The 12,650-nt window shown below is 39.0% G+C and overlaps 1 long non-coding RNA gene across 1 annotated transcript in view; it reads right to left on the reverse strand.

The window, feature by feature from the left end:
* Positions 1 to 1,004: 1,004 nt before the first annotated feature.
* LOC140616820 (uncharacterized) overlaps positions 1,005 to 12,650 on the reverse strand; it is a 36,581-nt gene continuing 24,935 nt past the window's right edge. Inside the window, exon 6 of the long non-coding RNA XR_012017155.1 lies at positions 1,005 to 1,132. This is a non-coding gene — a long non-coding RNA (uncharacterized lncRNA). The remainder of the gene's footprint in view (positions 1,133 to 12,650) is intronic.

Genomic DNA, 12,650 nt, shown 5'->3' on the forward strand with positions numbered 1-12,650 from the left:
AATAATTAATATGGAACTACAGTGTGACAAAAATACTGCCTTGTATTTTATAATGACAGACCATTGAATGCAAATTGATAGAATCTAATGCTTTGGGTCTATTAATGACAAACATAGCGTTTGGTGGTGAGAAGCAACAGGGTTCTCTGGACAAAACTATGATGTAGGTAAAAAAGGTGGATCTTTTCTCCTTTCTTCTGAATAACCTTTCTAGATCTCTGGGGTTGCAGGGTCTTCATGCAATCCCAGGCTACGCAGGGCGCTCTCAGGCCTGCTTTCTTGGGGATGATAACTGTTTCTTTAAACCTACTTTTTAATGACCTCCTTCACATTCTACTGTCAACTAGCCTATTGGAAAGACTCTGAGGAAATAGTTTACTCTAAGGGATTGATGACCAACTGGTAACGATTTAATGTCATCATGGCAAATGCATGGCTTAATATCAATTTGTATCTTCTTGCACCTAAAGTAAGCAGTCATGGTGTGCTTTTTTGCTGATCCTGGGCTTTATCTGAGAACCTTTTGCAACACAGCACTCCAGGAGTCCCTGACACTTCATCAGCATTGGCATGTGAATTGGAATTAGTTCTCTGCCCTCGGTATATGTTTTCTTTTCCCAGGTGAAATAGGTATTGAGGGAATGGAAGCATGATGGTTGTTGTATTAGTTTCCCAGGCCTGTTGGAACCAAAGACTCTGCGGCTTCAAATAGAAGAATGTGAGGGACACCTGGGAGGTGCAGTTGGTTAAAAGTTCGACTTTTGATTTTGACTCAGGTCATGATCTCAGGGTCCTGGGACCCAGCCCCATGTCGAGCCCTGTGTCGGGCTCTGTGCTCAGCGCGGCAGTCTGCTTGAGATTCTCTCTCTCCCTCTCCTGCTTCCCCTCCTGCTCATGCTTTCTCTCTCAACTAAATAAAAAGATCTTAAAACAAGCAAGCAAGCAAGCAAGCAAACAAACAAACAAACAATAAACCCAGAAGAACTTTATTGTCTCACAGTTATGGAGTCTGCAAGTTCAAAATTAAGGGTCAGCAGGGCTGTGCTCTCTCCAGGAGTTCTAGGGGAGAATCTTTCCTTAACTCTTCTAGCTTCTGGGGTTTGCCAGCAATACTTAGCATGGAGAGATGCATCTGCAAGTCAAATCACATGGTCATTCTTCCTCCTCTGTGTCTTCACACTGTTTTCCTTCTGTTTGTGTCCATATCTATGTATATCCAAATACATGTATATACGTATGTATGTTCAAATTTCCCCTTTTTATAAGGATACCAGCCATATTGGAGCTCACTTTAATGGACTGATTTTACCTTGATGACCCCTGTAAAGACCTTATTTCCAAATAAATTTGCATTCTGAGGTACTAGAGATTAGGACTTCAGCATTTGGATTTGGGGGCAGGAGGGGAGACACAAATCAACTTCTAACAGAGGCACTCACTAAAGTTGTGAGAGGAAAACTTTAGCTCTGTGTAAAAGCAACCCTGTCAGGGTCAACCAGTTCTGCACTAAAAACAAGACTGTGTGATAGTTGGAAGAGCATCGAGAGTCATTATCACTTGTGTGGTTAAAGAGATTCTGGGCTGAGAGTCACAATCCAGAAGTAAACCCTTCACAATTTCTGGGGGATTTAAGAGGATTATTTTATCTTTGTTCTTATTTAACTCTATTTTAAAGAGATTTTGAGGCAGTGTGTATTGCTCACTAATTTTTTCTCATGCCTCTTCTTCGCTGCATCTACAGTGCAAACAAGATCTAAGTATGACTGAACATGTGGGCACATTTCTGGAACCGGTGTTTGTTCATTTGTTTGTTTTTAATGAACCTGCAAAGTTTTTGAGCTTTATGAAGGAAGAATGTCGTTCTGTCGTATTGACTTTTTGGTATCACAAATTACAGGTCAACTGAAATTTATGAGCAGAGGCTCAACATGCTTCATGTGTGATTTGAGTTCATCTATGGGAAATGAACAGAGGCAGGAAGTCAATTATGAGGTAAGGAGAAGTATTCACTAGGCATTCGTGAGATTTCTTGGTCAGCAGATTAGTTGATTCATGGTTAAAAAAAAAGAACTTATTAGACTGCTTTATGAGGGATTAGTTTTTTATTGCTTATACGAAATAGGTATAATCTAATTTTATTATTAGTGCAGAACAAATGTGCCAAGTCCTGAAAAGAATGCTCATCCAGGAATGGATGAAAATGTTCTTGAAGCCGAATTCATTTGCTGCTATTTGAGAAAATGTTTCAGGAAATTAGAAGGCAGACCCCTGGGTAATGCCACCCAGCAACTTGCAGTTTCTTTATTAGTTAAAAATAAACTCAATAGTGATTCTTTATTAAGGAAATCATGAGGGGAAAGCACAGCCCCTTAGATATGCTGATGCCTCTTATTTTGCAGGTGATTTGCTATGGACAATGAATCTAAAAAGTTGGTGTGTGGCAGGAAGGGCAACAGTGTGGCTTTGTGGGAGGGCGTGCATTTTGAAGTTACACAGTCCTTAATTCACAGCTCAGTGTCATCTCTGTGGTCTCTTGAGCAAAACTCTTAATCTGAGAATCTCAGAGATCTCACTTTTGAAACGTGGGCATCAATATTTTTCTTGTAGTATTGTGAGGATTAAATCAGATTATCCCTGTAAAGTGCCTGGCCCAAAATTAATTTTGTAACAAAATTAGTTTCCTATTCTCTTTCTTTCAAATCCCCCCCCCCTTTTTTTTTGGTTACATGATTATGTGATTTTAAACTAAAATAAAGCTCCATCATCTTAAACTAAAACCTAGGTAAAGTTGGTTAGGTAATTCTCTTTTCTGTCCCACGGCTCCATAGAAGATGACACTGTCAACATTGTTTAGGTTCAGCATTTTAAATAAAATCACTTCTCTGTAGGAGAGAAACTAGTATAAAGTATGTTAGGAAAAAGGACATAAATATTCTAAAAGCATCTGATCAGATACAGAGATCTTATTCCATGGAACTACTTTAGGATTTTGAGTAATTTGGAATGGGAGGAACTCTATTACTATTTCCCTTCTTTTTTTACTTTAGCCTGTGCATAGTTCAGAAGGGTCATTCACTGGCCTTTTTTGGGTCAACTCTTGCACTCTTAGAGAGAGAGTAAGTTTGGCCCTGTTTGCCAAAGTTGGGACAACCAGGATGACAGGAAGAAGGAGCCCACAGATATTTGCTTTAATTTTATAAAACTTTGTATTTTGCTTAGACAATTAAATTGAAAGTGGGAACATTGTTTTTTTTTTTCAAACCTTAAATTCCCTAGTGTTCAAAATCTTTATTGAAGCCATCTTTTTTGAAAAAAAAAATATAAGCACTCTTATAATTAAGAATGCTAAGCTTGGTTACAGCTTTTAAAAATAAACTGCATGGATTGCAGTTTTTGTTTAATGGCATAAAAATTAACAGATTGCTTTATATATGGCAATTATTTAATATTATGTGTTCTTTTTCCCTTGCAGAGATGTTATGTATGCATGCTCACTAATTTCATTGTTTGACTCATAAATATCTATCTTTGGTTTCAAAATGTGTGTGAGCATTTCCGGCTGGTGCTAACCATCTGTAATTTTCTTCATTTCTCAGTAAAGAAGTGGTGTTGGATGGTCAAAAATTAATTGCTTAGCAACATAGGACTTTTAAACAAGCTACTCCTTTTCAGGATCAGGGGAAAGAAAAACTATCCATGTGCTTGGTCAGTGATTGGGACAGAATTTTGCCACCCATAGCTCTTTTTAACAGCAATGGATGCCAGCAGGTTTATGACTCCATCTCTAGAGTTATTGCCCCAAGAAATAATATTTCAATTGTAGCTATCTCTATGAGATATCTCTATAAAGATTCTCTTTTACTTTGTGCTTTGAAACATATACTGTCAACAGACCAGCCCTTCTTATGACCAACACTGTTGACGATGTAGATAACAGCAATGTCCATATCAGAAAAGATTTTTTAAAAATTGAAAGATTGCATGAAAACAGTGAAGTCTGCTGGAAACCACTGCAATATCTAATGCTTGAGCATTTCCAAAATCTATATATTGCCAGTAAATAAAATCTGAGATAATCTAGAGTATCTTTTAGTTTAGTAGAGTGATTTTCCACCCCAAAACAGTAATACAATGACAGACCTTCTTGAAATTGGCCTGATGAACTATGAAAGTCTTAATTTTGACATATTGTACAAACAAGCGCTGTCTTCTCAAATGTATATTGCTTGAGAAGTATCTTTTAAGAAAAAGTGTGGTGCAAGCTGACACACTGGTATAAATGTGTGAAAATGATAAATGTAGCAGACAGCTAAAGCTTTACTCTGCTCAACACTTGAAATACAATTTCCAGTGAAGTTATCTTTAGTAATTACCCTCTGATGTTTCATAAAAAGGTCTGCTAATCTGAATCTTTTTTTGGGTGCCTTGGAGTTTTAGATGATTGTTTTTGACACTTGGAATTACTGCTGTTCTTTTGAGGCTTGTCTGAAGAGGGGCTGGTTTTCCTAATTCCTAATGCAGCAGCAATAAGAACAATATTTAGCACTTATGAGGCTCCACTTCTCAATTTCAAAGCACTTTAAAATATCAATTAATTGCTTTGAATGGGGAGTTCTGCAGCTGCTGGAGAAAAAAAAAAGGAGCACACAGTGATTGGCTCATTATCATTTACAGCTGTTGAAAAATGTTTTTCAAAGAAATAATTACAGATTTTCATATATATTTAAGGAAAAAAGGAGCAGGGGAAGGCTACGAAGGATCTTTTTCTTTTTCTTTTTTTTTTTTTTTTTTCTAAATAAACGACCCTTATCTTTTCATTCTGGTTTGAGAGCAGCAGCTTTGTTGCAAACAATTATCCTTCCCTAGACAAAAAGAAGAGGAGCCATCCCCTCGCCAAGAAAATGCAAGACTGTAAATCCTCTCTTTGAAAATAATCTCAATCTCCCCACTTTTCAGTTTCGGGCTGTTCAGAATTTTTGTTTATCAGTAGTAGGACCGCTGCTGGACTTTGCTGGATGCAGCCTGATTTAATGTCTGATCCAGGGTTGGCTTTGTCCTGCTTTAATTATGCATGAAAGCAGAACAAGTAGACAATAATTGATAATGCTACTTGCATTGTTTTCGGTGGAGCTTTATCACCATAGGGGGCCAAAGGAAACCATCCAGACTGTCTCCCTGTCACCAGGCAGCCCCAGCCATGGAAACAGGTTTCTTCCTTCTCTTTTCTTTTTCATTCTTTTTTTCTTTCCTTTTCTTCTTTTTCATAATGTGAATCTCCTGGTAGGGAAGATAAGCTGCTAATTCTATTAATTTTCTTATCAAAATCAGCAAGGTAACTGAAGCTTCCAATTTAGTGATTTATTATCCTGAGCAAGCTGTGCGGAGTGCACCTTTCATATTCTGTAATTGGCACTAGAGGGGAAGAGACTTTCAAGGGAGATGCACTCAGCTAACCGTTTCCATTTCAATTGACTACTGAGCAAACAAATGGAGTGTCCTTTCATTGGCTTAAATCATTTAAAATGATAAAGCTAGCAATTCTGCATTTGAATATATGCTAGTGGATATCTGTGTGCAAGATGCTGACCCCTAAGACATTAAAATATGAGCATAATAACATCCCACTATAGGATTTTGCCATCAATAAAACATTCAAGTGCGATATGTTAATTGACGTGCAAAAGGCCAAAATTGATCACACATGTAATCTGACCCTTATTATTGCACCATCCCCCAAGCCCCTGGAAGTAAACATCTTTCCTTTGCACACTGAATGCTGGATTCTTTTGTACAGGAGAGATGGCTGCATACAGTGGATGCTAGTTCTGCATTGAAATAGAAACCAAGTATCAAAGGCAGGAACCTCGTCTGTGGGGAAACAGAGAAAGTGGTGAGGTATTGGATGCCACGGGTGAATGGGACTGAGTCAGATAGAGATGTAGAAGGGAGACTGGATTTCAGGTGGGAAAAGTAGCTACTGTTGTTTGGTATCATTTGCGAAGCTCTGGAAGGCTGGCTCCTCGGCCCCCCTGTTATTCTCAGTGAAACTCCAGTTGTAGGCATCCGTTTCTTTGCTTATGGCCACTGTTTTCTTTTGCAGAGTAAATTTTATGTAGTAGTTACTATCAGCTAGTTTAATGACAGCGAATGGCACTATGCACATTGCACTATTTACATCTAAGAGCAATTCCTTCATTTCATAGGTGATCCTTAGACACTGGGGAGATTAAGGAGCTTGTCCCATGTCACTTGGTTAGAAAGTACTCAACCTGGGATTCGAATTCAGAACCATGACTTTCAAAACTGCTCTTTAATCGCTGTACTATTCTTCCTCTAGACTCGTATTTCTGGAAGATATAACACCCCAGGTCCTCCAACTTCAGTATAAATCATTCCTTGAATCACGCCGTACCCAAACCTTTGAATTAGTTTTTGGTACTTAACACTTCAAAGAAGACTCATATTAAAAATGGAATCACTGTTTCTCATGAAATACAGCTTTGACAATTTGGAACTTCCCTCCTAATTCTTTGGGATCTTTTTTCCCTTACGTTGCCAGGGCTTATTTTCCCTTGTAGGGGGCTGTCCGTGGTGCCTGGGGCTGGGAAATGTACTGCGGTAGTGTGCACAATGATTTAGACATTTGTTTGGGCTTTTAATCTTTTCTCATCTACACGCACCACCAAAATAAAAACCAGTGAAGTATGTACCCTATAAATCTGCTTGTTCTCTCACTCCTCAGAAATATTTCAGAAAGAACTTGACACTTGTAATCAGAACTGGGCTTAGATGCTGCCTCCCTTTGATTCAGCGATCCTGCACCTCTTCCTTTTCCATTTTAAACAGCACGAGAGTAGTGGAGGCCAGAAGGGCAGGGGCGGGGAGCAGTGCTGCTGTGGGAAGGAAGTAAAATCTACTCATGTGAGATGAATTTCCACCTGACTTCAAGTGTGTAGATTATTGAGCTAAAAGGGAACAAGTGAGAGTGCAGCTAGTAAATGCTGTAGCTTATACAGGTGAGGAGAAGCCACCAGGCTTCCCAAGGGGGTGCAGTAAAAGGGAGGTGTGTGACGACAGCGACACAGGGCAAGTGTTCTTTGAGAATAGAATTTCCAAAGATGTTTGGAAATTATTTATGAACAGAAGAGGCTTGTAAATAATTAGTAAGATTTGGGTCTAAAGAAAGGCTATGTGGGACCTTGATATAAAGAAAAGAAGAAAGTAAATAATTCTTATCATGGATAATCATTCTCTGGGTTGCTGGGAGATATGCAATATGTAAGACAAAATAACTCAGATTGATGAGAGGAAACATGGAAAAGTGGACCAAAGGAAGAGGAGAAAGAGAGAAAACTATGTTTGTGATAATTATTACTATTTAGGAAACACTGTGTCATGCACTGTGTCAGGTGCTTTCCCTGTATTATCTCATAAGACTTTTTTCCATTTTATAGATGAGAAAATGCTCTCGTTCTCATCCTAACAGTGCTCTAAATTATTTTGCAAGAACATTTCCAATGTGATCAATTTTAGATTTTCTGTATGTCTACCATTAGTGGAATACTAGCTATAAAGACATGGATATTGCAAATTAAAAAGAAAAAAAGTACATAGGGAACAAAAAAATTTGAGAATAGTTGATTCAGGGGTTGAAATAATGCCGTGGGATTAGGTAAACTTGATTACTAATAGTATAATAGGTTAAGTCACAGAAGTTCTCTGATCGTCAATGTACGATGGAATGAAATTCCTGCTGTCATCTATGAGAAATATTTTAAAAATAATCAAAGCAGATATACTAAGGCAAAGTCTAATTTTGAAGAAAGGGCATTAATAAGAGAAATTACTTATGATTTTAAAGTGACCATAGTTGTGCTTTCCAAGGATGGACAATGGCCCACAAGGCTAGCTAGGATAAAACTAGAACTCTCTTCTCCCTTTGCTTCCAAGTTTTTATCTGTACCTTCTGTGTACAAAGGTGACTTTGACTTCAAAGGGCAATGGGAATTGGATCTGGTATGAAAATGGGACTAGGAAATATATGGTCTTTCAGGAAAAGGTCATTACATACTGTACAGAAGCTCAACTTTTATTTTGATTAAATACTTTTTTTCAGTGGGATTTACTAGCTAATTACTTCCCCGGCTTTTGTGGCTTGGCAAGACTTACCTGATCTATCATGTCTGCCGAAGGACTCTAAGCCTCAAGGTTTGTGTGCTTTTATGTAAAATTATTAATATTAATAATAATTAACCATAAGTAGTAACTAGGGTGGGCCAGATGGCCTTTCCTCCTTTCAAAATTTCTTTATGTTCTTAGTTTCAAAAGGTAGAGGTGATAATGCAAAGATACAAGTGACATTTTAAATTAAATTATTGATCTTGGAGTGAAGCTTAAATAATTTACTCAACAAGAGGACTGCCTTTCACTTGTATCAAATTGGAAGCTCTAAATACCATCTGCTATATCACAGGAAAACTGTTTGTCTGTTTGTAGTCATGCTGAGCGTGGGACTCCTGTTGGCTCCATTTTGGGGACCGTCATCCATTAATCTTACTAGGTATTAGTTGGTATCACTAGTAATTAGTCTTTTAAGTTGCATCCAGATGGGGTGTATAAATTATTAGAAGTTTACTGCCAGGCACAAGTGCGGATGATTCATGGACCAATGGCACTCTCCTCTCCTCTCTGATAAGAAGCTCTGAAGAATATGCACTTGGTGAAACTCAGCGTCACACTCTCTCTTGGTCCCAACAATTACTGTTGATTCCATGATCAACAATCCCAACCGTTACTTTGGGTATATCTGAAAATGCAAAAGGCTGAATTTTGTTTCAGTTTATTAGATTTATTTCATATTCTGTATCCCCACCTCTTTTGGTTCCACCTCCTGATCTTCTTTCCTTAATATCAGTAGCATGTCCTTCCAGAAGCATCCTTGTTGGCAGTGAATGCAGCATTGTCAGGAATCTCCTTGCCTTGGCTAGTGAGAGTGGTGTTGGGGAGGGAGAGGTGCCCCGGTTAGATTTTTCTCCATGGGGATTTAACCTTGAATATATGGGTCTTCCAATTGCAATCCTCACCTCAAGTGTAGAGATTAAAAGAACGAAAGTTGGCTGTAAGGCTTGTGCTGATCCTCTTGTACCTTTTTCTTATTGTACTTTCATGGCAAAATCTTTCTCCTCAATAAAATCTGGTGACCACTTGTGTTTTTGCATGCCTATATTCAAGCAGCAAAGCATATTGGAGAAAGCGAGGTGAGGGAAGGATTGGTAGGGCTATAAATTTTATGATTACAATGTGGTTACCATACAATTAGAAGTCCAACTTTAGCTAGCTTAAGGAAAAATGGAAATTTATTGGCTTATGTAAGTGGAAAGCTAAAGAGGTGTTCAGGCTTTAGGCATGGCTGGTTCCAGTCATTCAACCAGTATCATCAGGGCACGCACTGTTCTCTTTCCAGCTTGGTGAGAAGATCACATGTAGCAGCTTGAACTAAGTTTACATTATTTATGTACTTTTAATAGCAGTGGGAGGGAAAGAATGTCTTTCCTGACAATGGTAGTGAGAATTTAATTTTTTAATATTTTTTTCTTAAAGATTTTTTTAAAAAGATTTTATTTATTTATTCATGAGAGACACACAGAGAGATTGGCAGAGACAGAGGCAGAGGGAGAAGCAGGCTCCATGCAGGGAGCCTGACGTGGGACTCGATCCTGGGTCTCCAGGATCATGGCCTAGGCTGAAGGCAGTGCTAAACTGGTGAGCCACCAAGGTTGCCCTCTTAAAGATTTTATTTATTTATTTGAGAGAGAGAGAGACAGACAGACAGACAGATAGCATGAGCAAGGGAGAGGGGCAGAGGGAGAGGGAGAAGCAGACTGTCCACTCAGCAGGGAGCCTGATGTGGGGCTTGATCCCAGGACTCTGGGATCATGACCTGAGCTAAAAGCAAACTTGCTTAACCCACTGAGCCACTCAGGTGCCCCAGTATTGAAAGTTTTAGACTATTCTGATTGGCCTAGTTTGGGTCATGTGCTCATCGTTGGACCAATAACTCAAGTTTCAGTCTTAGGTCTACCCTAGGGTAGAGTCCCAGTGCCTGCTAGGTCCACTGAATTCTCTGGGGCTGGGCGGGCTTACAGTAGAGTGGGGGCAGGAATGTGCATGTCAGTAATCAAACTCAAAAGTGTTCTCAAACTGCTTGGCACTCCTACTACACTCTTCTAGTTCAAGTTGCACGTACACTCTTTTTTAAAAACTATTTTATTTATTTGAGAAAGAGAGAGAGCACATGCTAGTGGGGGAGGGGCAAAGAGAGAGGGAGAAGCAGACTCTCTGCTGAGCAGGGAGCCCCAAGTGGAGCTCAATCCCAGGACTGAGCTGAAGGCAGACACCTAACTGACTGAGACACCCAGGTGACCCTGCAAGTCCATTCTTAACAACAAATATTTTAAATCATTCCTACTATCATCAAACCTCTCATATCCCTGTACCTAACACTTATGCAAATGCAAGGATTTACATTTCTATTCATCAATTGAAACAGGGGCTCCTCTTTCTATTTATGGCCAGTGCCATTATTGTGCTTTTTCCTACCCTCTAACACTTACGCACTAACAATCCCTTATTTCTTTCATGCACATTCTACTGTATTCCCCTACTGGCACATTCCTATTCCCTCTTTCTCTTTTACCTTTTAATAAACTCTCCATTAATCCTACATCTTTAGCTACGGCCCTAAAGCTTCCTTTCCTTCAAAGCCAAACTTCTTATGAATAATGACAATCCTTGTTATCGCCATTTCCTTACTTCCAACTTATTTTTCAAACCACTCTTGTCTATCTTTGACCAAGCAGCCAGCCCTTATGCTTAAAACCCTTCAGTATTTGTCTGCTGCTCTTAGGATAAAAATCCAAATTCTCCAAGTGGCTTAGAAGGCCCTGGACAGTCTAGCTCTGATGGAGATCTCTAATCTCTTTATTTCTCACTACAACCATTGTCTTTCTTTTTCTAATACACATTCAAATTGTAGGAACCAGCTGGTACATTCAAATTGTGTGATTGAAGAGAGATTATAAGGAACTAATTACAGAGGTATAATCAGGGTTAAGGGAAGGCAACAAGAGACAATGATGCACCTGAAAGCTAAGAGCTATTACCAAGACTGTAGGTCTCTGTAGATTTCTTAGGAAGGAATGATTTTGGGTTCCTGAGATGACCCTTGCTTGTAGCTATGGGATAAGACTATCCAACAGGAGCTGTGCTCCTAGAAAGACTGCCACAACAATTACTAACCCAAGGAAACGCAGGGAGAGAACCAGGAGAATAAATGTCCCAAATAACTGGCTGAACATTAATAGAATCCAGAGGTCAAAGGACCTAACTGATACATAGAAGTTAACCTTTTGGGGTCCAGAGCAGGGTAGAGAAGGGTAGAGAGTGGATTAGGAAGGGCAGAGAATAATCTCTAGCTCTTTCTAACCATGGCAGTGACACATACTCTGTTCTGTCTAGATACCCCTCTGTGATGCTGATCTTCTTTGACTAGTTAATTCTTTTTTATCCTTTATTCATTTATTTTTAAAAGATTTATTTATCATTTTGTTATTTAAAAAAAAACATTATATTTATTTATTTGAGTGAGAGAAGGTGAGAAACACAGAGCATGAGCGGCGGGGAAGGGGAGTAGAGGTAGAGGGAGAAGCAGGCTCTCTGCTGAGCAAGGAGCCTGATGTGTGGCTTGTTCCCAGGACCCAGAGATCATGACCTGAACCAAAATCAAGAGTTGGATGCAAAAAAAAAAAAAAAAAAAAAAAAAGAGTTGGATGCTTAACTGATGGAGACACCCAGGTGCCCCTCCTTTTTTGTCCTTTAAACCTCAGCTTAAATCTCTGTGTCTTGGAGAAGATATCTTTAATCAACACATAGGTCAAGGCACTTCATTTATGTTCTCATGGAGTCTGGTTCCTTTCCTTCTCAGGACTTATCTCAGTTTGTAATTATCTTGCTAGTAGTATGATAATTTCAATTTAACTAATGTCTATCTCCCCCATAAAGCTGTATACTCCATATGAATGGGAACAATGTCTGATCTGATTCCTGTTGCAAATCCTAAGCCCTAACACACAATGCCTGGCATATAGCAGGAACTCACTAAATACCTGCTAAATGGAGAAGTAGACTAGAAATGTAATCAAAGCATGTGAAAATATTTACTGGATTTCATTCTCAACTTCTTCATAAGTCCTTTCATCACTCTGTTGTCTTTGTTTTTGGCACATGCTGTTTTGCTAAGCTGACAATTCTTCAGTACTTTGGCCAGATGGACCTTATACTGCCTCTTGGTAAGGCAGCTTAAGATCCATGATATTTTAGGTAAATGCATTGTTTTTCCCTTGTTAAGCTTGTGCTTGGTCAGTCACCTTTCACTAAATGCAAAATGGCTGGTTGATACCAACCTGCATTTTTATTTCTAGGGCATTTAATGCCCTAAAAATGACCTAGATGGCCACTGTGAAATGTTTTGGCTTCTTGCCATCTCAGGGTTAGTGCAGGTAACACACATTTATTGAGTGCCTACTATGTGCCAGAGAGTATTAAGTACTGGAGTTGGAAAGATGAATAGGATATAATATCACTTTTAGGAA

The sequence above is a fragment of the Canis lupus genome, chromosome 25 (assembly GCF_048164855.1).
Source record: "Canis lupus baileyi chromosome 25, mCanLup2.hap1, whole genome shotgun sequence".
NCBI lineage: Eukaryota > Metazoa > Chordata > Mammalia > Carnivora > Canidae > Canis > Canis lupus.